The 25,508-nt window shown below is 33.9% G+C and overlaps 1 protein-coding gene across 1 annotated transcript in view; it reads left to right on the forward strand.

Annotated features, from left to right (window-relative positions):
- Positions 1-25,508, forward strand: part of LOC120353229 — a 163,066-nt gene that overhangs the window by 95,831 nt on the left and 41,727 nt on the right. The window contains exon 2 of the mRNA XM_039436112.1: positions 1,909-1,994. The gene's annotated coding sequence lies outside the window, so the exon portion shown is untranslated. The remainder of the gene's footprint in view (positions 1-1,908; positions 1,995-25,508) is intronic.

Genomic DNA, 25,508 nt, shown 5'->3' on the forward strand with positions numbered 1-25,508 from the left:
GATAAATCACGTACGATATGCATTGAGATTAGTCTATCATATTTTCAACGCAAGATTATCTTTTTACATTCGAAAAAGGAAACTTGATCCTCATAATATTGTGATGGATATACTGATTAAGAATGTGTTTGAATTAGAAAATTTGGAAGTTATACAGATGGAAATCAATTAACGGGTATATAATTCATATATAAATGAAGAATTTGAGATATAAATCTTTTACAAATCCTCACATGTTGATGAACAATGACTTAACACGATTTATGTATTTGTCCAGAGTTCCCACACATTAATCCGTTTTGGTTTTTCTAGATATAGCTATGTAGAAGTCAAACTTTTCGCTTTGGATCTGATATCATATTTATTCTTACCTCTTGAGAACATTTTTCCAAGTGGTACATAATTCTAAGAAATAAACAAAATTCAAATTTTATTTGCCAGGATGTCCTTAAGAGGATATCCAAATATTACATGCTCAAGCTGATCTATTTGAAAAATGTTTTCTTATTCAAATGTATAACTACTTGGGGAACAATAAGCAAACACCATTTATGTATCTACCACAATTTCCCACACACTATATTGTCCCAGTTCATGTTGATATAGCCATCTACATATCAGTCTTTTTTCTGTGAACCTAATATGATATTCAATCGTACATCTTGACAACGAAACTGTTGACAATTCTGCTAACTTTTTATGTATGGGACGATCTTTCAAGTAGGTAGTTCTCTTGACAGTCTGGTATTTTGGATCTCTATTTTATTTACCCTCATCATAAATTCATGAATCGATTATCTGTATAATATAACCTACCCAAATTGATGAACTAGAATCTTCAAGAGAGAATATTATTCAGTGTTACACTGGTATGAAAAGAATATGTGATCAGTTGTAGACAATCATTCAGAACTGAGCTCTTGATTGGTAAGCATTAGAATTGTCTGCTCTCGAATTTTTCAAAAGCATTCCTACTTTTTAATTATTATCTTCAATAATATTATGATCTCATAATCTAAGACTCCACTCTACGTACACTTGTAGAAGAGATAGTTATTTTACTTTTCACGGTTTCCACAAATAAAAGATAATATTCGTGGAGATTTTCCATATTCTAGTTCAATATCACGGCCACTCTTCCACATCCCGCTCAAAATGCTTTTGCTAGGAAAAATAATACTCAAATTCCATTCAAAAATTGAGAAAAAAATGAGTAAATCTTCACTTGATTTATAAAGCAATCATATCAACGATTGTATTTTCGGTACTCTATAAATTTCATTGCGTCATTGTTTGCTTCACCCAATTGATTTGATTTTTATGTTTGATTTTTTTCTCTCGATTCAAATATTGCAGTGTTTTAGCGATAAATCTGAAATTATTGTTGATTTCTGTGATTATCATTATCCTTTCCTAATCCAGCTGCTTTCTTCTCAATGTCTTCTCTCTCGAAATTTATCCAATTTCGCCTAATATGGAATAGAATAGAATAGAATAGAATGACTGCCTTCATTTTATACCTGGGAGGGCGAAGTTGGAGCGCAGTCAGCCCTCTCTTACACTTAACCCTCCAATACAATACTAAATTATAATTTTAACAAGCAATACTCAGTAAAATGGAATAAAACAAAACGATATTTTGAATGAAAAAAGTAAAAAATATAATTATAATAATAATAAATGGAATAGTTGAATAAACTTAAAAGTAGAGCATTCTTAAAATATAAAATAACAAAGATCTGTTGGGAAATAAATACAACATTTTTTGACGGAATATATGGATAGGATCGACGGATATGGATAAGATGGACGGATAGGATCGAAGAAGCAAAAAAGAGCAATATGGTTAATAAAATATGGTGGAAAGATTCAGGAATATTACTAATAATCAACTTTTTTCTGTTTTAGATAACAGAGGAAAGGAACCGTAGTCCAATTCAAGCCAAAGAGGAAAGTTCATACCGCAAAATCTACTTGGAAGGTCAATTTTGAAGGTAAGCTCATCATTGCAATTCCTCATTATTTTGTGTGTATGGATGGGAATAATGTTCTCATCCTATTTACCAAACTCCAGCTTACTGTTCGGTTCACCTTGAACCAATAGAAGCGAGGATGAAAATTGTGAAGGATAAAGATGCCATCAAATGTGCTACAAGGACAAAATGAATCATCTTTTGTCAGATCTTTGGTTAATGATTTCATAATCTCGGTCGTTATGAAATATGTTTCCTTGTTGTGGTTTTTGATTTTTAGTTCTCTCTTGAGCTTGAATTTCGGTTATCATAGTATGGTAAGGATATTGTGTTGTTGAAGTGAAACTGTGAGATGATTCATCAAGGATTTTGAAGAGCAAATCTTTTGAGTTATTATTAGTAATAATAAGTAATGATGTATACCTACTAGTAGTTCTGTGAACAGTAGACCTCGCGCTCAGTGAGTTACATTGACCTGTTGTTATGTTTTCTCAAAAATTAATAAATAATTTATCAATTGAAAATGTCTAGAAAAAATCCTAAATAATCATAGAGCTTTCTGTCCTATATCGTACCGTGACGTGTCGTCCCGAATGTGAGTTTGAGCGCTGTTATCAGGTCTGGCTGCAACTGAGTACAACGTTGATGGAAAGATACAATTTTCAAGATGTTCGATGTTTTTGAACGGGTAGTATTATAGTCAACTGTCTACTAACGTTAATGAAAAGATGCATTTTCAAGATGTTCGATGTTTTTGCCGGGTAGTATTATAGTCCACTAGACAGATGAATAATTAGTTCTATAGTCTGATTTTTACGGTAATATTGGCGTATGAAGGAGGCTCCTTTTTCCTTTTATATTATCCTTAAAATGCAAAATTTCAAAAAGCTTGTATATACGTCGACGCGCAATTTAAAAAGGAACATACCTGTCAAATCTCATAAAAATCTATTACCGTGTTTCGCCGTAAATGCGCAACATAAAAACATATAAACATTCAAACATTTAAACATTAAGAGAAATGCCAAACCGTCGAGTTGAATCTTAGACCTCACTTTGCTCGGTAAACTATTTAACTTTTAATACTATTCAACTGTATACTATAGTAGGCTGTCGCATCTTACTTCAAATCGCGGAAGCGTCTCAAACAATAATTATTTCATCTTTGGAACTGGTGCACATTGGGTAACGCTAAATGGACTAGCAAATGATGGCGGTCAGACAAACTTATGTTCTCCTGACCGAAAACTACACAACATCTCAAAGAAATTGGAAATATACAGTGTATATCTAAGCATTTGAGACTCATGAGCTATATATTTGTTGTGTATCTGCCATACGCTAAATAAATAAATCTTCGGAACTTAAATCTACTCTTTTCCTACTCATCTTAAAGGTGTCTCATTGATTGTTGACCTCATAAATATAATGCAAGTCAAGGAAACTGTCTCGTTTTCAGTCTTTTACTCAATTATTTCATAGTTTTAAGTTAATGTTTTTCTAAAAAAGTATTTCTATCAACCTTATTGTATGTAGGTACCTCAGTAACTTTGAAAAGACATTTCATCATAATAGGCTATACAGACATTTCAGGCTGAAAAGACATTTTTCATTAAAAGCTATACAGTAGGTAGGCCTACACAGTTCTTTGTTACAGCAGTTCACCAAGTAATATTAATTGGTGAAGTGTGGAATTAAGCAATATGTTTTTATAACAGAACCACTCTTTAAAACTAATGACCCAAAAATTCTAGTGTTCTGTGTGAAAATTTTACCTAGTCACAATGCCATACCGTACGTCAAAACTAGAACCTATGTGAAATAAAGCTTCACTTTGTTTGCCTTACTTGAAGCATATACTGTACTCAATTACAGAGAATAATTCAGGTTATAGAGACTTATTATCTAGTTCAGTGTTGCCATTTCTCTGTTTCAAAAGAAGCCACTGCTGAAAAAGTAAATCTCTTCCTCAATGTGACTCACAGTCGTCATCTTTATGTAACGCTATTAAAATAATTACCAGATATCTGCGTAAAAGGTTAACTGCAAACGTGCTGTAAATTTTATGTACGGCTGCTGTAAAAAGTAATTATCGTTGTGCTGCGAGCTGTTCACGATATAATAGGCCACTTCGGATGGGTAAGGTTAGGTTATGTTAGGTTAGGATAGCTTGAAGACGTTCTGGAAAGTTGTTTCATGCACTTGACTTGTGTGAAGCATGTATGGCTCGTCTCTCAAGACATGTAAGGGATGCTGTATGATCGGTCCGCAATCCGCATCTCATTATTTGTATTCAACTGAACGTCATGAATTCACTTCAACTTGACAGATTTCACCTGTCATGGTTGTTCACCTCAAACCTGACTGGGTGAAAACTGAAGACTTGCTATTTTGTGACTTTTAGATGTATAAATTGTGCTGAAACTATATACTGTTGAGATGTGTTGAGAATATGTAGGTAGTGCTATATAAGCGGAATTGAAGTGAACGGATTGCATTTAGAAATGAGTTATATTTAGAATTTCTTGTGGAAAGTTTGAGAAAGTTTATGAAATGTCCAAATCCTCTATATTTATTTCTCTAAACGTCAAATCTGAGCAGAGGAACCATTTGGAACGATGTAATTGGCTTATAAAGGTAGAAGTTGAGGAAGGCTGCGGTCATTATAAATGAAAGAACGTCAAATCTCCTGCACAGTGGAAATTTTATGCTACTTTTTATGAAAATTCTAAACTTGACTTCTTGATGGAGTGTTAATCATTTCTTTTTTAGTATAGGGTAATCTTATGAAATCGGTGTAATAAACATATTGATCAAATAATATCAAATATATCACGGAAAGAATAGCTCACGCTCTGGAATAATAATTGATCACGCTCTTGAACTAAGAATACTTTGTTAAAAATTGTAATATTCGAGCTTCCTTTTAATTAATCCTATTGGTAATTATTCAAAACCGTTCAAGAATTATCATAAAGAAGTAGTTTCCTTCTGAATTTGATGTTTGCTTGTACTCCACCTTCAGTCCTAATGTTTTACTCTTAATAAATCAATGAATGAATTACCACGAAACTCGAGGTTTCAAATCATTGCAACCATGTTGGAATAATTCTTCTTCCAATTTTATATCAAATCTATTTCCTGTGTATGGTTTACATAGTCTACATTCTACAATATTGTTGTGCTTTTTCAAGTTTTATTGACGGTGATTCACATCTGTACACCTGCTATTATTAACAAAGTTGTTACAAATGTCCTAGAAGAGAGTAGCCTGGTTTACAAAATAAATAATAGCATCTGCTCTCCAATGAATTATCAAACACTTCCTATTTCAATCTCTTTGTATTTAATAGAGGATAGTTTTCTTGCTGCTGTATAAATAAATATTATACGTCACATAACCCAATAAGTGACCTCAGTCATAAGATTAATCACTAAACTTAGATTAAACTTAGTTTAATCACTGAACTTGGATTGAACTTAGTTTAGTCTCCTCTCTTCTTCCGAAGTCTTCTTAAATATATTCTTCTTCAATCAAATCAAATCGTTCATTGTACAAAGAAATACAGGGTAGCCTACAAATAATCTTTTTTTCCATCAATAAGTGATTTTGTTGAAATATCCTCTTATTTTCTCCTGGATTCATTTCCAAGCTGCGTACAGTATCTCGAAATAATTTCCTGGTTTCTGTAAACTAGAAATCACTCCTGATGGATCAGATTTTTAACCATGAAACAGTAACCTTATTACAAGCGCAGTAGTCACTCTAGAAACCTCCGATAAAATGAAAGTAGAATGAATTGCGCTAGTTTCTCCTTCATTTAATAATTATTAGTCCATTATACTCGTTCTTTATTCACTCAGCACAGAACGAAAAGAGTTATGACTGATTGTTTCAAGTGAACTTAGCAACCGTCCATTTAGACTTTTAACTACTAAAAGGCTGCAGCTACCGGTAGACTGAACTATTTCAATGAACGAGATCAAATCGTTCAAGGCTACAATAAAAGCGATTAACATGTTATTGAATGCAATAGTGGGTCTCGTCATAAGCTTAGCCAGGCTACAAGATTGTTTATTTGAATAATCGGCGCCCAAACCCATTGGAACCTAAATGTTGGAACTTTCTCCACAATCGTTAGGAAATGCTGATTCGGATTGTAGGTTGCACTCCACCTCAGTAATCTGTTAACTCTTATCTCTATTATTGATTAAATTACATTACCAATATCGATTGTGGCTGCTATCATGTATGATGTGATTGATTAAATTTCATATCAATAAATTTCATTTGATAAGTAGCTTACCCAGAAAACTTCACAGTTGACAAAAAGGAGTAACTACCACAGTTAAATGAAAAAGACTAAGAAATTGTCAAAAAACCACAGATTAATTGATACTTAGAAAGACCGGTTTCGGTTATTACATCATTGTCAAACTCTGATAAACTAAGATTGTTTATCAGAGATTGACAATGGTGTAATAACCTAAACCGGTCTTTCTAACTATCAATAAATCTGTGGGTTTTTGACAATTTCTCAGTCTTCTTCATCTAATAAGAATAATTACAACAACTTCTCAACTACACAAAAAGTGAAACTACCACAATTTTCCTTGCATGTTTTCTTGAAGAAGTTTGTCAAATGTTCCAACATTTCCTACATTTGGACTGTCGTATAAATTAGAATTGGAACCGTTTTGGGCTCAAGACTAGGGTACGTTTCTTGAAATTGTGTTATATTAATTGAATAAATAAGTGCTGTGATCTTGAATTTTATTTTGAAGCTTGCTTTATTCTCAAAATGAAAATTCAGGCATTCTGTATAAAAGAGTTGATCCCTAGTGTTATTGATGTGAGTTTTACCATTTTATCTATGGTTTTACTTCATAGCTCTTCAAATTCTTTGCCTGGAGAACTATGTAGCTTGTTTGAACATCTCCGCTCTTTAGTACACATTATATCGTATTTTCACAAAAACATTGCAGACAGGTGGGATTCCACTTAGGCACAACTCACTCTTACGCGACTCAGGTCGAGAAGAGACTCGACTCTAGTCGAGAGCAAGTGTTTCCAATGGTGACACTCAGACCAGTCGATTCTAGTCTCCGCGATGTCATTCATTTGAAAACACATGCTCTCGACTAGAGTCGAGTCTCTTCTCGACCTGAGTCGCGTAAGTGTGAGTTGAGCCTTAGATTTTCGTATCATATGACATCTTCTCCAACACACAATTGTTAGCGACCCTTCATACTATTATTGAATAAAAGACCTAATAATATTGATTCACCACTTTCTAATTGAAACAACAAAAAAATACCTTCCCCAGTTGCACTATCACCAATCTACGTTTACTGTCGATAGATAATGTTCTAACAATCAAGTCTAGCTTCTCTTCATTCAACGAAGTTTAGGCCTTTATGACAATTTCAAGGTGATTTGATCCATATGAGCAAGTCTTCCACAACATAATAGTGTATCACCTTCATAACAGGAGCATTCTGCTCTCTAGAAATATTTTTTCTTTGGCACTGGAACAAGTGATATGAATCTCAAAGGAAAGAATATGGAGTTGAATGCTATTTGATTTGTGAAACTAATTTTCGTACTTTCTGAAAAAGAACTTATTGACATAGAATAAACAATCTTATAAGTTTTCTCCGGTGAATTACCAACTATTTTCTAATCCACGAATAGAATCTTTGAACTCAACTTTGCGGTAATGCTCAGTTGAAACAAATTTGTACTGTAGCTACACCGTAGCACGCTCCAATAACAGTTATATCGTTTAACCTGATCCTGATTGCTCAGGTTTGGTGTCAGAGCTTTTCAGGTCGCACCTGAATGATTCAGGGCCTCATGACCGTAAGTGTCGTCCATCCTTAACTCGGTCTGTCGGCAACTGATTGCTGAAACTGTATCAAATAATTCTCTACCAGTATCTCTAAACTGTAAGCTACATGCAACAATTGCATAAAATGTGACCCGCAGGCTTTTTTAAACCAACTGTTCTATCTAAACTATTTCGTCAACTATCTGACTCAATTGAGACGTGCTGTACAATCCCTTTCAAGACCGATAAAACAGACCTCAACCATAAAATATGATGGCTTTTATAAAATTTGTCAAGATTTTTCATTGGGTTGCGCTGGAATCGACGTAGGCGTTCGCGCCATTCCGTTATAAATCTTGAGACTTATCTATGGGAATCGCGCCTGCGCTCTGGCCCTTTGTTGTTTTCTGCTAATAAATCGGACAATACCGGCAAGCGAACCCAAAGGCGAGGTTTCCTTTTGTCTCCGCAGCGGTCATAAATTCGAACGATTGAAAGTCGTCTTTTTCCAGATTATTTCCCGCCAATAAATTTTTTCTGTCAGCCATAAATCGGTCGCGCCAACAGTGACGATTGTAGCCGACGCTAAAGGAAAAGACAACTCCATAATTTCGCGAGAAAAGAAAAAATGTCTGTGATTTTCCAACTACAGTGGGAGATGCATTTAAAATAATAAGTCATTCAAAGTCAAGTTGAGCTGTTAAGATGCACTCTAAACTGTCAGCATCGGTTGAATTAGAAGCTTTGAAGTTATTCATAAGGAATGGTGCCAGTCGAAAGCGAATCTCATTCAAGAATATTATCACTTGATTATTAAGGCTGTGCAAAGGCTAAAAATAAACTTTTTACTAGTGATATTTTTCAAAGTTTTTAAATTTGTATATCATCAAGCTATCAAAATGAGAAAGTTTTCTCAGGTAAACATTTTTTTATGATCATTACTTTTTGAGTTATGAGCGCCTAAAGTTTAAATTTTTGGGACAGAACATTTCAAATTCGGTAAGAGATTAATCCATGAGATTTAGAGGATATATTCTTCATGGTATTGTTGATCTAGTCAAACAAATTTTTTTTGAAAATATCAATTTTTGGAGAAGTTATTCAATTTACCAAAAATAACTCAACTAAAAGCTATTTTTGGTTATTTCTAGTAAATTGAATAACTATCTTAAAAATTGTTATTTTCAGAAATTTTTTGTTTTACTAGATCAACAATACCATGAAGAATCCCATCATCTAAATCTCATGGATTTATAAAAAAAAAAATCAAACTTCAGTTGCTCATATCTCAAAAAGTAATGATCGGAAAAAAATGTTTTACTGAGAAAACTTTTTCATTTTGATAGCTTGATGATATGAAAATCGAAAAACTTAGAAAAATATCACCAGTAGAAAGTTTATTTTCAGCCTTTGCACAGCCTTAACAGCCTGGAGACCATCTCTCCACTTAATAAAGTTTTTCAATTAATCAAACAAATTTATTTATTTCCATTCTTACACAATATAATACTGTTGTATTATATTGTATAGTATAATACTGTTGTATTATTATCATCTTATATAACAAGATGTACGATTTATCTCGTATAATGAAATCCTCCTAATGGAGAGAAATCTCAAATGTAGGATATGGTGAGTATATTTCCTCGAGTGAATCTATTGAACTTGCTTCATTCTAAAGTCTTCTTATTCTATTATTTTGACTTGATATTGATTCAGAAATTCTTTCGGAATCTTTCAGTGATCAAAATATCATTAATTGTGTTTTGAAGAACTTTGTATGTTCATGCTAGCTTCCTCAATGCTTGCAAAATGTGATTTTTATTATTTATATATTCAATATACTTCTCAGAAACTTCTTACCAGATTCCAATATATAATTTTAAAACTTCTCAATTCAAATAATCCAAGAGGATTCTGTTTATTGTATTAGTTTATTTGAATAGCATATCCGCAATAATTCCAGATCTAGTTCTAAATCAACGTAACTCAGTTTGAAAATAGATATCAGGCTTTTATACTACAGCCATCGAGAGCAGAGCAATGGACACTGGTACTTCATGTCCGTAGTGCACTCAGTTTAGTTTATTAAAAAGCATCTAATCCTCATAAAATCTATACAATCCATTATAAGGATATGGATGATACTACTGCATACAATTCAACAACAGATGATCCAGGACCTATACAATTCCACGTCATAATTTTCAACACAAATATTCTAAAAACTCCGAACTGACTTCTGTAATACGCTCGAGAATTTGTAGTCCTGATCTTATCATCAACAACTGTGAGCTCAGAATCCCATCTGGAGCTCTGGACGATGATTCAGAGGATAATCACCTCCATATCTTAAACGGTGATTTAAATGCGATCAAACCGCACTTCCTTATATGAGCCTCGAATTTATAGCCGTATCACAAATGTGACAAGATACAAACTGTTGTCAGTATCTCAGTATCTTATTCTTATTCTTTGATCTGCTCTCAAGCAGAGCGGAAAACTGTATAGATGAGCGGTTAGAGAGATAAATCCGTTATTCCTGGGACGATCCACTGTTACAATCCGTATTATTATCCTATCCTCTTCCTCATGCCCATTTCTGTTTCTTTCTTCTCTTTTTATTATTTTCTGACCTCTTCAGATCGCTGACCAGAGATAATACATTGACTTTCCTCTAGAAAAGATAACATCCTTTGCTCAAAAATAAAACGATAACCAAAGAATAACCAGATGGTCGACTGTTTTATGACATTTATTTCGTTATAATAAAGCGACAGATTTTATTGTCGTCGCTATTTTCCAGAAAGTAATATGATTCGGTCCATCTACTTTGAGTTATGATGATGTTAAAACTGTTTTAACGATCTTGCTGTACAACACATTGCATTAACTTACACCTACAATCTATGTACATACTATAAACTAGTAATAAAATGGAATTTTATAGAGACTGAGGGATGTTTAATGGAAATTTTCAAATCATCTTTGATTGAACGTGTGTTATTAATATTTTTTTCGTGATTCTCTGTCAATAATTCCATTCTTGCTTCCTTCATTGTAATGTAATGAAGCAGAGATTCTTGAGCTCTTAAGCTAGCAATAGCTACTGTAAAAGAAATCTCTGAAGTAGGCCTATTGCCGTGTGATATACATAGCACATGTAAAGATACTGAAAATAAGGTAACTAGTGAAGGTAAAACATGAGGCACCTTCATAAGTCCTCTGAAGTATAACTGAAAAGAAATCATTGGGAAGATTCACAGCTTATCTATCATTAGATTTAAATCAATTAAAATTAAGAGATGATAAAGTTTTGAGTAAAGAAACGTTCAATTCAAAGAGTCGAATTTTCATCCAATTTAGAGTTGTCAGTTCTTAACATTTTTGAATTGAAAAAAATTAATAACTCAACAAACTAGTCTATCATTTCAATGCCTGTCTACGCAGCTGCAAATGCAACTTCTTTGCATGTTATTCATCATAATTCTTTAAAATAATACATTGGTTTATCCACCTCGAGAATTTCAGAGAAAAATAACTCTAGCGGAGAAAGGCAGAAATGAATCAAGACACAAGCAATACGGGAGTAGGTAAGCCACGCCCAAAATCCAACTAGCAGTATCATTGGCCAACGACTCCCATGTGACATTTTCAAGCTGCTTGCTTCCTATTGGTAGCGAGCTGTGCAGGTCAAATGGCGACTGATCGACTCATTGACCAATCAGACAGCTACTTGGTTTTGAAAGCGTGGGCCTACTCATTCAACTATTTCAAATCAATTTCATGTTATTGCCATGAGAAGTGTATCCATTCAACGATAAGAATACAATAAAAGTTTTTTTATTTATTCCAATGTTCAATAATAATTGAACTTGAAAAGTTTTAATCCGATTCACAGGTTCAGATGCAAGGTGGGGCTGAGAGTTTGGAGGGGTTCTCTTCATCAATTTATTTTTGCGATTCTGAATCATTCTATCATATTTAACTTGTGAATGTTAGACATGAATGTTGTCGAAGTTTTCTACATAATTTATTCCTATCTCAAATAAAATAAGTATAATATAATAAAGAAATAACTTACTCAAATGCAATAAATATAATTAATCTCATATCTCATACCGTTATTTTTCAATCAATCATTCATCAACTTGTGAAGATGATGAATAAGGAATCAAGATTCAGACATCGCATAGCCTATAGGACATGTATAGTTAGCATTCCAACAACTTTTATTTTATAAAGACTTCTTACTCAAATTACTCAGTTTTGGAAGGCAACAGTTCAACGTTGTTTTGAGTGAGCTGAGGATAGACCTTATATTCCTTCCTGATTGTTCAATTTTTTTTTTTCAAGGAAATTGATTTAATAAAATTTAACTTTGTTGTAGTTTAGACACTGTGTATCTTTGTGAATCTATTAAAATTGAACGGTTTGTCGACCGAGCGAAGTGAGGTCTAAGATTCAAGTCGACGGTTTCGCATTTCTCTTAATGTTTAAATGTTCAAATGTTCTTAAGTTGCGCATTTACGGCGAAACGCGGTAATAGATTTTCATTAAATTTGACAGGTATGTTTCTTTTTAAATTGCGCGTCGACGTATATACAAGGTTTTTTGGAAATTTTGCATTTCAAGGATAAAATAAAAGGAAAAGAGCCTCCTTCATACGCCGATATTATACTAAAAATCAGACTATAGAATTATACATCATAAATCAGCTGACAAGTGATTACACAGATGTGTGGAGAAGCCAATCTATTGCTGTATTTCCATAAGGTCTATAGTTTCAATCAGGTACTTGTAGATGTGAATACTGCGTGAGGTCTACTGTTCACAGAACTATGAAACGTATTGAATTGGAGTAGAATGGCCGGATTGTGCCCCCTCAAAGTTACAATAATTATTATCCTGCTGAAAGAACGATCGACTCTGAATAGAAACTTGTTTCCAATCCAATGCCATGTGGCATGATTAGAAGCTCATATTTTGTCAATCACAAACTAACCAATCTGATCAAGACCTGCATGCAGTTGAAACCATTTGTTTAGTGAAAGGTCACTTGCAGTATGTTAACAAGTATCAAGATATTGGAGTGATCTTGAACTTTCACTGGTTTTCTCCGCTATTTGTTAACAACCGATTTCAACAATGAAATAAAAAATGAGAGTAACTTGATGTGTTTGAAGGTTACAACGTTTGATTAGGTTAGGTTAGGTTGGCCAACTACATAGAATAATGGTATGAGATCATCCAATGCAAGTAATTAAAGAGTTATTAATAATTGAGCAAGCTCTCGCGTTTCATATGAAATTGCGTCAAGGGGCAATAAAAAGCAAGGCAAATTGAGCAGAGCCTTTCACAATATTCAAATTTCCAACGAGTACCACGATTTTTAGTCAGGTGACGAAATGAGCGCTAATTTGAAATTGTTCGTGATGCTTAGTAGAATCTATTCTTTGAAGACATCTTTATTGTAGAAGTGCGAATGAAAGGTCTGGTAATTAAAGGTCGTAAAGGGTCAAATGTCAAATGCTTGTACTGTTTTGCATGCCAAATCCTGCAATATTGTCGTTTATGAAGATCCTCAATTTAAGATGCACCACTTGCTTTAGCACAAACTTCTATATTTTTACTTTCCTTGACCTATTACCATAGGTAAGGAAATTATTGCTTTCCGAAAAAAATTAAGGTACCCAAATTTGTAAATTTATATACGTTTCAAGCTCCCCTGAGTCCAAAATCCTTACACTTTTAGGATCCGACACGAACATTTTCGATCAAATGCGATTCAAGATGGCGGCGAAAATGGCGAAAATGTTGTCAAAAACAGGGTTTTTCACGATTCTCTCGAAAACGGTTCCAACGAGTTCATACATGAATTAGTCATTGATAAGCTCTATCAACTGCCATAAGTCCCATATCTGTAAAAATTTCAGGAGCTCCGCCCCAACTATGCAATGTTTGATTTTAGATTCCCAATTATCAGGCTTCAGATACAATTTAAACAAATAATTTCAAGTGGAAAAGATTAAGCATGAACATCTCTACAATTAATGTTTAGTAACATTTTCACCTAAAATTGAAAATAAGCTCGAAATTTGAGAAAATGTGATTATTTCAATTGCAAGCTGTTGATTCTATTAAATCATTTACTATGAAGAGATATCAGACCTCGTGTGTTTCCAGCGTTATTGTCCTGTCACCAGCTGGCTCAGATCTTTGAATAGTAGTAGACTTGAGATGCGCGGGAACACTAGCGTCAGGTGATCAAATTTCATAACGGCAAGGAAAGTTGTGTGAGTGCGCCACACCAGATTTTTAACCTTTAATGAGAGAATTGGAATTGGAAACGAGGGCCTGATATTGTTTGGAGAGATCACTATCAACGATTTCTTGAATTATGGCTGCTGACATATCACATCAATGATAGTCAACGTTACTACGTTAGTAGTATACTCAACGTTAGTAGACAGTCTACTAAATAGTAAATCTGTCTACTAACTTTGGTCTATACTAATGAAAGTACCCTGATGAATTTTGCTATTATCACTCATGCTTTAATATTTTATAATGTCATAAGTTTAGTTGATAGCCATCAACTAAAGGATTTTAATTTTACTCAAATTCTTGGTTTGATAATCATTAAAATTTATACATGTACCAGTACTCAGCTCATATCCGCACAATTCAGTCCTTTAATCTCCTAGTGCCGGTTTCACAAAAGCCGGTTAAATTTTAATCGTGATTAATCCCACGAGAACCAATCAGAGAAGCCGTCTTATCAAAAAGGCCTTTAAAATTCAACCGGCTTTTTTGCAACCGGGCCCTAGTGCTAGAAATCTATTAGTGATGAATACTTGAAGTCAGACAGTCTAGAAACTTAATCCTGACAACAAGAATAAACAAATAAAACCTTTAAATTGCCTTTGATATCAAGCAATCATTCCATCTGTTTGCCATGATGATTACTGTTCGACTTTCCAAGCTTAAAAACTATTTTTGGAAATTTTGTAGTGAATTATTTTAAAAATATTCTATATTTTTCATGCGTTTCGAAACGTATATCCAATTTTGAATTCTCATATTATTTGAAATTTATTGTAATTATCATTAAGTGTTGAAAGGGCACATAACCATTCAGAATACAGCATAGACTTCACTCAGTTCAACAATGTATCATAAGAGGCTATTATAGAAATCTGCGAACTGTAGAACTGAAATGGTTCATAATGTTGTCGTGACATTCAATTGCAAAATTGTATGTACATGTTGACCGTAATAAAATAAGAGCTTGACAATAAAATATACGGTACTGTATTGAGAGACGAGTGCAGATACGTGACAGGGTGAAGAAGGATGGGAAGATGAGGAAGAAGATGAAGAAGAGCACGAGGAGGGGAGAAGTGGGAGCAGCAGGATGGGGAGAAAAAGTTGAAGATGATAATGATGATGATGATAGATAAGGAAGAATATAATAAAAATAATGATGAGTAGATGAAGGAGAAGGAGAAGAAGTGGGTAGAGAAGAAGGATATGATGATGAAGAAGGTGAAGAAGAAAGTTGTGATTATGAAGAAGGATATGATGATGATGAAGAAGAAGAAGAAAAATAAGATGAATGAGAAGATGTTGATAATGATGATGATGATAGATGATGGAGAAAAATAATAAGAGAATAGAGGAGAATGATGAGGAGGTGAAGGAGAAGCAGAAGAAGAAGGAGTAGAGAAAGAAGAAAAACCAGGATAGAAGCAGGAGGAGGAGGAGAAGAATGGGGGAAATGGGATGAGGAGTAGTAGAAGGAGGAGGAGGAGGAGTAGGAGGAGGAGGAGGAGGAGGAGGAGGAGGAGTAGATGAAGTAGGAGATGATGATGATAGATAAGGAAGAATATAATAAAAATAATGATGAGTAGATGAAGGAGAAGCAGAATAAGTGGGTAAAGAAGAAGGATATGATGATGAAGAAGGAGGGAAGAAGAAGGATATGATGATGAAGAAGGAGGTGAAGAAGAAGGATATGATGGTGAAGAAGGAGGATATAATGATGAAGAAGGAGAAGAAGAAGAATGTTATGATAATGAAGAAGGAGAAGGATATGATGATGAAGAAGGAGAAGAAGAAAGTTATGATAATGAAGAATGAGAAGGATATGATGATGATGAAGAAGAAAAAGAAGAAAAATAAGATGAAGGAGAAGATGTTGATAATGATGATGATGATAGATGATGGAGAAAAATAATAAGAGAATAGAGGAGAATGATGAGGAGGTGAAGGAGAAGAAGAAGAAGGTGAAGCAGAAGAAGAAGAAGCAGAAGAAGAAGAAGGAGTAGAGAAAGAAGGAAAACCAGGAAAGAAGCAGGAGGAGGAGGAGAAGAATGGGGGAAAATGGGATGAGGAGTAGTAGAAGGAGGAGGAGGAGAGGAGGAGGAGGAGGAGAAGTTGTAAATGATAACGATGATGATGATAGATAAGGAAGAATATAATAAAAATAATGATGAGTAGATGGAGGAGAAGGAGAAGAAGTGGGAAAAGAAGAAGGATATGATGATGTAGAAGTAGATGGTGAAGAAGGATAAAAAGGAGGATATAATGATGATGAAGAAGAAGATGTTGATAATGATGATGATGATGATAGATGATGGAGAAAAATGATAAGAGAATAGAGGAGAATGATGAGGAGGTGAAGGAGAAGAAGAAGAATGTGAAGCAGAAGAAGCAGAAGAAGAAGAAGGAGTAGAGAAAGAAGGAAAACCAGGAAAGAAGCAGGAGGACGAGGAGGAGAAGAATGGGGGAAATGGGATGAGGAGTAGCAGTAGAAGGAGGAGGAGGAGGAGGAGGAGGAGGAGGAGCATAATAAGAAGATGAAGAAGAAGAAGAAGAGGAACAAGAACAGAATGACGAAGAAAAGACGTTGAAGATGAGCAGGCAGGCTCGTATAGCGCGCGCGTTAAAGTCTTTCTGAAAGAGTAGTGATAGTAAAATCGTGAAGAAAGGATACACGTTTATAGGTTCGGATCTCACGAGTTTCAGTTGAAGATGATTATGATGGAGCTGGTGCACGCGCACCCTCTCTCACTCACTCTTTCTCTTTTCACTTGCTTACCCTCTCTCTCTATTTGTACGTTTAACCTCAGGCCAAGCTGTGCAGAATAGTCAATACTATTAACTCGAAGTGCATTAACGGTATTTATTCAATTTATAAACGGTAAAGAGCGTGTTGTCAATAAAAGATGTTACCATCGTATAGAGATTATTTAAAAAATGAATGATAAAATCTGTTATCAGGAAACTGTTGAGTATTATCATTGAGAAAAGATACCGTTAATTATTAGCATAATTTGTCTCTGGTATTATTAATCTTTGAAATAAAAGCTATTTGCATAATATTGGATGACATTTAGCAGAAAGAGACAAGTTTCTTCTCGCCTTTTTACCTAATGATCCCGGTATTAGCTTGACAAAATATAATTAATTGAATGAAGATGAGAGAGGATGATAGCATCTCAACCTTTATTTTGAAAATGTCATTCCTGTTGAACGTTTCTCTGGTAATATTTGTTTTGAAGTTTAACAATGACTCGTGCTTAGTTATTATCAGATTCTTGAAGAGTGTTCCCGCATTTCGAAGATAAATATCTGTGATGTTTATTTGATGGAGATTTTATGAATAAGAAATCTATCACTAAATTTGACTCTTTTCAAACGCTATAGTATTAACTTTCAAATACTTGAATCACGACATGCTATCAGACTGCTAATTCAAGGCGTTAGCCGAGACTAGGATTTCATTCGAGCACTGCAAAAGACATTCATGTCCAAGTAACGTACACTATTTTTCGTCATAATAATCTAAAGAAGAATAATTATTGAGAAATAGAAAACATTACCTGCTTGTGCTGACGTTACTACATGCAGTCTATAAACATAACATAGTTTACAAATTCCGATTCAGGAATTTCTTGATTGTAGTTGACAAAACTTCCACCTGGAGCGCTAAAAGGCGATTTTTTTGTACCAGTTTTGCTGCTTCGATTTCGGAACTAGGAAACATACTTGACTGTGAAGAAAACATATAATTTTTTATGATTTTGTAATGAGAATCATATGTTTATTTGTTCTACAATCAGCTGTTTACCGGCTTGATTTCATGCATGGAAAGCAGCTGAGATTGAATGACTATGACAAAAAGTATTTAAAAGTGATCATTTACAAACAGCTGTCGTATTGATTATAAGTGAAGTTTCTGTCTTGTGGTCTTCAGAATGTTCACTGATTCATTGTAGACTGTAGGCTGATGATATTATTTGTTGTCTCATTAAATTCTGCTTTACATGGTGACGCTAAGTTGATATTAAATGCCGCTTTAGATCATTCAGACAAATATTACTGTATATTCCATTTATGTATTTTGAATAATCAATAATACAATCAACATTGTTATTCACTAATCCCCGTTAATATTATTTATTCTGCTCATTGTCTCATTGATAGCACAGCGCATATCACATAAATCACCTATCAAAACCTCTTTTGAAACATTAATAATGCTTACCCACCAAAAAAGGGAACTAGGAACAAATACAGCAACAAGAATTTGACTGCAACTCTGTTTACTATGAATGCCATTATGAGAGGCTAGCGTCAAGTTTTTTCAGCAATGAACTTGACCTCCAGGCAAAACGTTTTCCTGTCTTTTTTTCCACAATAATTCGCATCTGAATTGTACCACCAACAGGGTCGCCACAGTTAAATGTCTGTGAAGACATTGCTTGTTCCCCTGCAATCTAGAATGAGATTCACTTTTAAATGTCGGCATTTATCATGAATGACATCTATGCTGACCATTATATAAATGCTGTCAGCTTGAAATGAATTCACTCAGTGCAGTCATTACTTTGAGACACGTCAAGAGTTTCTTTGTCACCGATGTTGGGCTTTGTTTTTCTAGCGCAAAAGCTAAGTAGACACTTAATGCGAATACTAGCGGCTTTTGTTTGCACAACCATTACGGCGAAGAATTTCGGCGCGCTATTCAAATTCACTCAACGAGCAGGTGATTGATAGCGACATTATTGTTGCTCAAATTGTCGACAGCTTGGTGCTTCATGAACCATCAGTCTACTATACAAATACTATTTATTATGTTGAGTGATGCTCATTCTTGAAGCATATAGAGACTCTCTGTGCGAAACTTAGGTTTTATTTTCTAATTGAGGATGAAGGATGAATAGCTCAAGTTTTTAGATATCGTTCTAGTCTAAGATAATGGTTATGTTTATTAAAACACTATTTCTCATTAAAACAACGACATGCAGTAAATTATTGAATGGGATTAAAGTACTCCATCCAGTCAATAAGGGAACAAAATTGTCCTCCTGCAGTCTCATTCTTCAAATTTGTTTGTGATATTTATTTATTCAGTCATAGCAGAAGTCCTTAGTTCTATTTATATTGCTTTCATTGGATGTTAAGAATAATTATTATTGTAGAGTAACAAAACTACTTATTTCATCAGATAAATGACTGCATGCCAGTGTTTTAATTACAGAATAATGTGAGATAATAGTTGTTAAACTTTACTCCTCTAGGTATTCTAAGTACAATACCGAGAGTACTTGACAAGTCATAATCAATTTCAGACCATGATTTTTTGGAAATATGAGTTTTTATTTCAAGAGTTAGCCTTACTTACTGATAGCCTTACTCTAGATATCATTGGTAATCCATCAATAGTAGTTCTACTATATACAACTTTACAGAAATTTATTTCATTTTCCACAATATTCCAGTATGATTTTCAGAGTTTTATTATAATAATAATATCGAGTGACCTGGGTGGCTTAGGTCTGGTGTCAGAGTTTTCAGGTCGCAACTGATCAATTTCAGGGCCTCTGACTTGACCTAACGACTGCTTTTATTAGAGTTTTATGAACAAGCTTATTTTGTTGTACTTTATTTGGTATTTGAATTCAAGAGTCATTCTGATCAATCCACTATTATCTAGACTATACTATAATAAAGGATAGAACTGGCTTATACACGTACGGGATAGGAAATTCACGAATGTCGTATCATCATCACGTCTAAACTACTGGACTGATTAACTTGAAACTTTGCATATAGATTCTTAATTCACCGAGGGTGGTTATAGGCCTATTCTCAATTCTTCAAGATTTCATACGTCAAGTTTTTTTATTAGACCTTTGCGGAGCATTGGTTATCTGCTAGTCCTGAATAAGATCTTTCTAAATGTTGAGTATTCTCAAACGTTGAGATTTCAAACCAAATAAGTCATTTTTGAAAGCCAAATAGCTTAATTACTTGCTAGAGCTTAAGTATTAAGTAATACTTTTCTTGTAAGCAGGAATGAAATTTCTCGTACCGTACGTCAAGTAACACACAAACCGATATAACCAGCCAACAGTTCGAAAACAATGCATCTTGAAATGTCACCTGTAATCTGTAATCAATAGCATTTGAGAGGATTCGACTAAAAATTATTCACGAGTATTTCTTCTACTCATCTAGAAGTATTGTATTCATCGAACGTTCAAGATGATCAATATGCGGAAACATTCTCCAAGAGAAATGATTTATTGATCCCGACTCATTGTTAAACTTTCCAAACAAACTCGAAATTACCAGCAAAACACCCAACAGAAATGACATTTCCAAAATAAAAGTTCAGATGTTTAAAAACATCATTCATCCTCATTCAATTAATTTTATTTTGTCAAGCCTATACTGTGATCATTAGGTAGAAAAGGTGAGAAATAACTTGTTTATTTCTGTTGAATGTCATCTGAAATACGGCAATCTTGAACATGGATTGAATGTGGCAATCTTTTACAACGATTAATAATGCTAAACAGTTTCCTGATCACATATTTTAATATTATTTATTTGAATGGATAGACTAGTATCCTCCTATAATTTGAAAAATAATCTTCTGAACAATGTATAATATAAGCTGACATCAAGCACAAGTTTATCATAAATCGTTCTTGATAGAGAATATCTTTTGGATAATGTTCAGAGTTTTATGGTTGTGAATACTTTTACTAATGATTCCACCGTTGAATATTAAGATTTCGATCGTTGTTCTGAAATACGTCCTCCAAACCTGTATCGTTACATCCAATCTGCTCTTTATAAGGAACTATCCCGTAGATGCACGTGCCCTCGTGAACCTTGAAAAAGAAACTGCATTCTTCGTGAGATCACTGTAAAGTGTAAACTAATCCCCCGAAAATCCTCCAATCGAGTGTCTCTCTCACTCACTACAAAGGAGACCAATAATTCGCCCCATTGATGTGTTATAAAATATTCCAAATTGGGTTATCGTATAAGATTGCATGTCATTAAACGTGGGTCTCGAATTTCTCTCTAACATAGTCATTATATTCAAATGAACCCGACAACAGTGGTGTTTTATTTTTAAAGCTGGGTTTTGAGATAAGAGACCGGGGAGGTTCAGACTGACCGAATTTAAGAGTTGAATCAGCGAGTAGAAGAGGGGAAGGATAGAGATAGGAGTGATAAAGAAGAGAAAAGAGAGGAGAGGAGAGAGAGAAATAGAGCCCGAGAGAGTGAGTGTGTGTGAGAGAGAGGGAAAAATTTAAGAGTTGAATTAGTAAGCTAAAGAGGAGAAGGATGGAGATAGGAGTGATGAAGAAGAGAAAAGAGAGGAGAGAAGAGAGTGAAGTAGAGAGAGATTGAGAGAGAGAGAGTGATCTGTATGGAGGCTGTTCGGTTGAAGTGGCAGCTACCATGTATGGTCCTATGAGAACACCGGCCTTGCAGGTTTCGAGTGTGTAGAACCTGGAAAATAAATGACAAAGCGATCATTACATACATTCATATTAACATTCTGGTTGACTTAATACGATAAATTTCAACAGACACTGGTTTAGAGGTAACAAAAAACAGGATGAACAATATTTTATCTCAGTGTAAATTTCATATATTATGATTTTATTAAACATTAATTTGGTCAAAATGATTTCGCTTTAGTTATGTGTTAGTTACAATTATAAATATGTTCCTTCAGGTATAACTTTTCAATTCACAAACCTGAAACATTCCATTATGCAATTTTTTATAACGTATACAAATTTTTGTACAATATTAATTTAGTAATGTATAGTCCAGTCACTATATACATTGGTGCTTGCAATTTATATTGTAGTTCTGATTTTTCAATATATTATTTGGATACATGAGAGAAGTCCAGAACCAAATTCTTCATGCAAAATTTCCTTGTGCTATATACAGAATGACCAAAAATCTTCGTATTTTCGGTTCGTTTTCCAGTTTTCAACTATTTCCGCCAAATCCAGTGATCGGATATAAAAATTTGCTCTAGCTTTTTTCAAGATTATAAAATTCTGAATGAAATGAGATCATTCGGAACTCTCTATCTCCAATGAGTACTGAGTTATGATTTTTCAAAAATGAGTAACATTTTGAGAAGAAAATCAATGTTGATGATATTTAGTATCTGATCAACAATATATTTCAATTGTTACAATCTTGATGTGAATTCAATATAACTTATTTTTGAAAAATCATAACGCATTACTCATTGGAGATAGAGAGTTCCGAATGATCTCATTTCATTCAGAATTTTATAATCTTGAATAAAGGCGAGAGCAAATGTTTCTGTCCGATCACTGGATTTAGCGGCAAATAGCTGAAAACTGGAAAAACGAACCGAAAATACAAGGATTTTGGGCCACTCTGTATATAGCACAAGGGAATTTAGCATGAAGAATTTGGTACCGAACTTCTCTCATGTATCCAAATAATATATTAAAAAATCAGAACTACAATATAAATTGCAAGCACACCTCCTTTTTCAAGTCTATATTGACTGGACTAGTACAATGGGTTATGCCCAAAACTGTTACTTTTCAAATTTATACTACAGTCCATATTATCATGATTGACCAAGATCTATGTTCTCAATTTTATGGCATTGTCTGTACATGTATTCCTTATGACAATCAAAAATATTTGATGTTATTGCAGTTGAATTGGTCTAAGGATAATGAACTTAATTGCGTTAGCCTATGAATTATTATTGTATTGAAATAGAAAAATTGTCTACAGAACATGGTTGTTATTATACTTGCTGTTATTCAGTTTTGACTATTTCGATTTTCATTTTTGTGTGATTTAAGAAACTATCGGAGGTAGTTTTCATATACGGCTACAAATCGCTCACTACAGAAAGGGAGCAAATCCCAAAAAAAAATATTTTCATTTCTCATAGTAGGATTGTTCCTGAATCCATAATAGGGTTGTTCAAAAAAGAAACAAAACCAATGGATAGTATATCCAGTAAAAGAGCTGCAAAATTGCGTTTACTACAAAAAGGTAATACATCCAGCTGTTTTTTGCTCTCCTAAAAAAATGTAAAAATGGATGTTTTCCTTTTACTGCAGTAAGCGATTCCAGATAACCTCCGTTTTTTCTATAGATAATTTCTCATATTCTCAATATTTTAGTAGAGAATATTGTAAGCAGGGAAAAGAACTATGATAACAAAAGAGAACAGAATAACTAGAACTCTAATTAATTGGTATCTTACGGTTTACATGGTTGAATATGATAAATATTAATATTTTTCTCTATTCCAAAAAGGTAAAATATAAATATATATACAAACACAATATTAAAATGAAATTAATGGGGAAACTACTCGCTTGCTGCTATTGATGATTCAATCTTTGTGGTTATGAAAATTAAGAACAATGATCTTATCCAGTAGTCACCTACCTTATGAAGATGGCTTCCCCCTTTGGCATTCACTGGTTTAATCGCGACTTTACAGTTAGTATTTAAAAAAAATTAACTTAACCAATAGGCTCAGAACCCGTCTCCCTTAATAATACAATTATTTTTAAACTGCCCGATCTGTGACAGAATAACTAGGCCTACTGTATTATAAAACGAAACGAAGTCTAGCCTTTTTCACTGGATCAGCCGGACTTTACTCACAGTACTAACGAACGAGCTCTGCCCCAAAAGCTAAATTTTGGGTATTAATATAAACTTAGTCAATGCCAAACATGAAAGCCATTTCAAGTACATATTTTTATCTGTCGCACGAGCGGACGTTTGTTATTAGAAACAGAGAGAAGCTAACGTTAATATTGACAACAAATAAAATAAACAATCTTTCTGTCGATGACAAAGATTATTCAAAGACAAAATACTGTTCATTGAAATTTTAATTTAAAAACTCTAAAATCCTGATCAATATGAAATAAATATATGATTCATAATATATGTCCCATATGGCCAGGTGACAATTTTGGTGCTTCCACTTTGAAAACTAGGTTGATAAAGTAGTATTGTTCACTTAGGATCCTCAGGAGAATGATTTTATTGACGATCATGAAGAGTAAGCTTCTTTGATAAATCGAGGATTGGAATTTTCAAGCAGAGAATGCCATTTTTGTTATTGATGAAAAGAATTAGAATTGAAGACGTAGGACTCCATTCATTTATCTGTCAGAATAATAACCAATCTTCCTTCTACAGAGAATTCGGAACACTGCCTTATTGTTGTCAAACTTGATGTTACATTTCCAAAGTATTAAAACCAGTAAATGGTAAGGCAACGACAGCATCTCAAATAAAAAGTAACGATGATGGGCTCTTAACAACCGATAAGAACAGTTCAAATCTAATTTAACACTCCATTCCACTACTGCATTGCCTTATAAGTCGTTCAGGTCTCTAACTTGAGTCTAAACTAGCGAAATAGAAAAAATGAAAGCAATAATCATCATCACCCGCCAATTTCAACCCATTAAAAAAGAATTATCTGGAGACTTGGATCAAAGTGTTCAGTGTTAGACAATGAGCATGAAGAAATCCAACTCACTTGGGATTATACGTATTCAAGGGTGTACAAAAAATTACTTGATTTCCGTTGAGGATTATTACACTTCTACCAGCTATTTACAATCCATTTCATGCAATGCAACAGTGTTATTAACCGCAATAAACAGATTTTAATTATAATGAAATTTACATTCAATTTACATATGCATAAAGCCTTATAGTGTGTTAATGTACTGCTTAGACCAACCTCTCACAATAATCTCATTATATCATCGAGTCTTAATTAACTGAGTCATAGACTGGTCATAAGTTCAATTATTATCAGTTCATCTCTGATGAATTATATATTAGCCCCAGTGTGTATGACCATTTATGTATCTGATTAGATTATAAGACGAGATTTAAATTCGATCTGAAGGTCTTGAAAAGAAATTTTCAAGGTGAATTGTATGTGCCAGTAAAAAATCACAGGCAATTAGCATTCTTAGTGTAGATCTACAGGAAATGGAATACTATACGCCCAATGATCAAATACGAAAAAGTCGATGAAAAGTAAAGATAGTACAAATTTATTTGATAGATTTTAGCAGGTGGGGCCAAGCCAAATAATGTGTGGACAATTTCAAGGTGACGGATTTGCTGGACCTATATTTGTTCAGTACTTAGCTTGTTTGTTAACACTGACAAGACAGATGGTTAACAATACAGGGCTCATTATTCAATTTTTTCTGTGTTCAACCAACTCGAAAAAAATTTGTCCTAAAATTAGCAAAAACGGCGAATATTATCTCCCGAACCGTGCTTGACGGGAAAATGTTACTGAACCAAAAGTTCTTAGAATTTGATTCTA

Source organism: Nilaparvata lugens, chromosome 10 (genome assembly GCF_014356525.2).
Source record: "Nilaparvata lugens isolate BPH chromosome 10, ASM1435652v1, whole genome shotgun sequence".
NCBI classification, from domain to species: domain Eukaryota; kingdom Metazoa; phylum Arthropoda; class Insecta; order Hemiptera; family Delphacidae; genus Nilaparvata; species Nilaparvata lugens.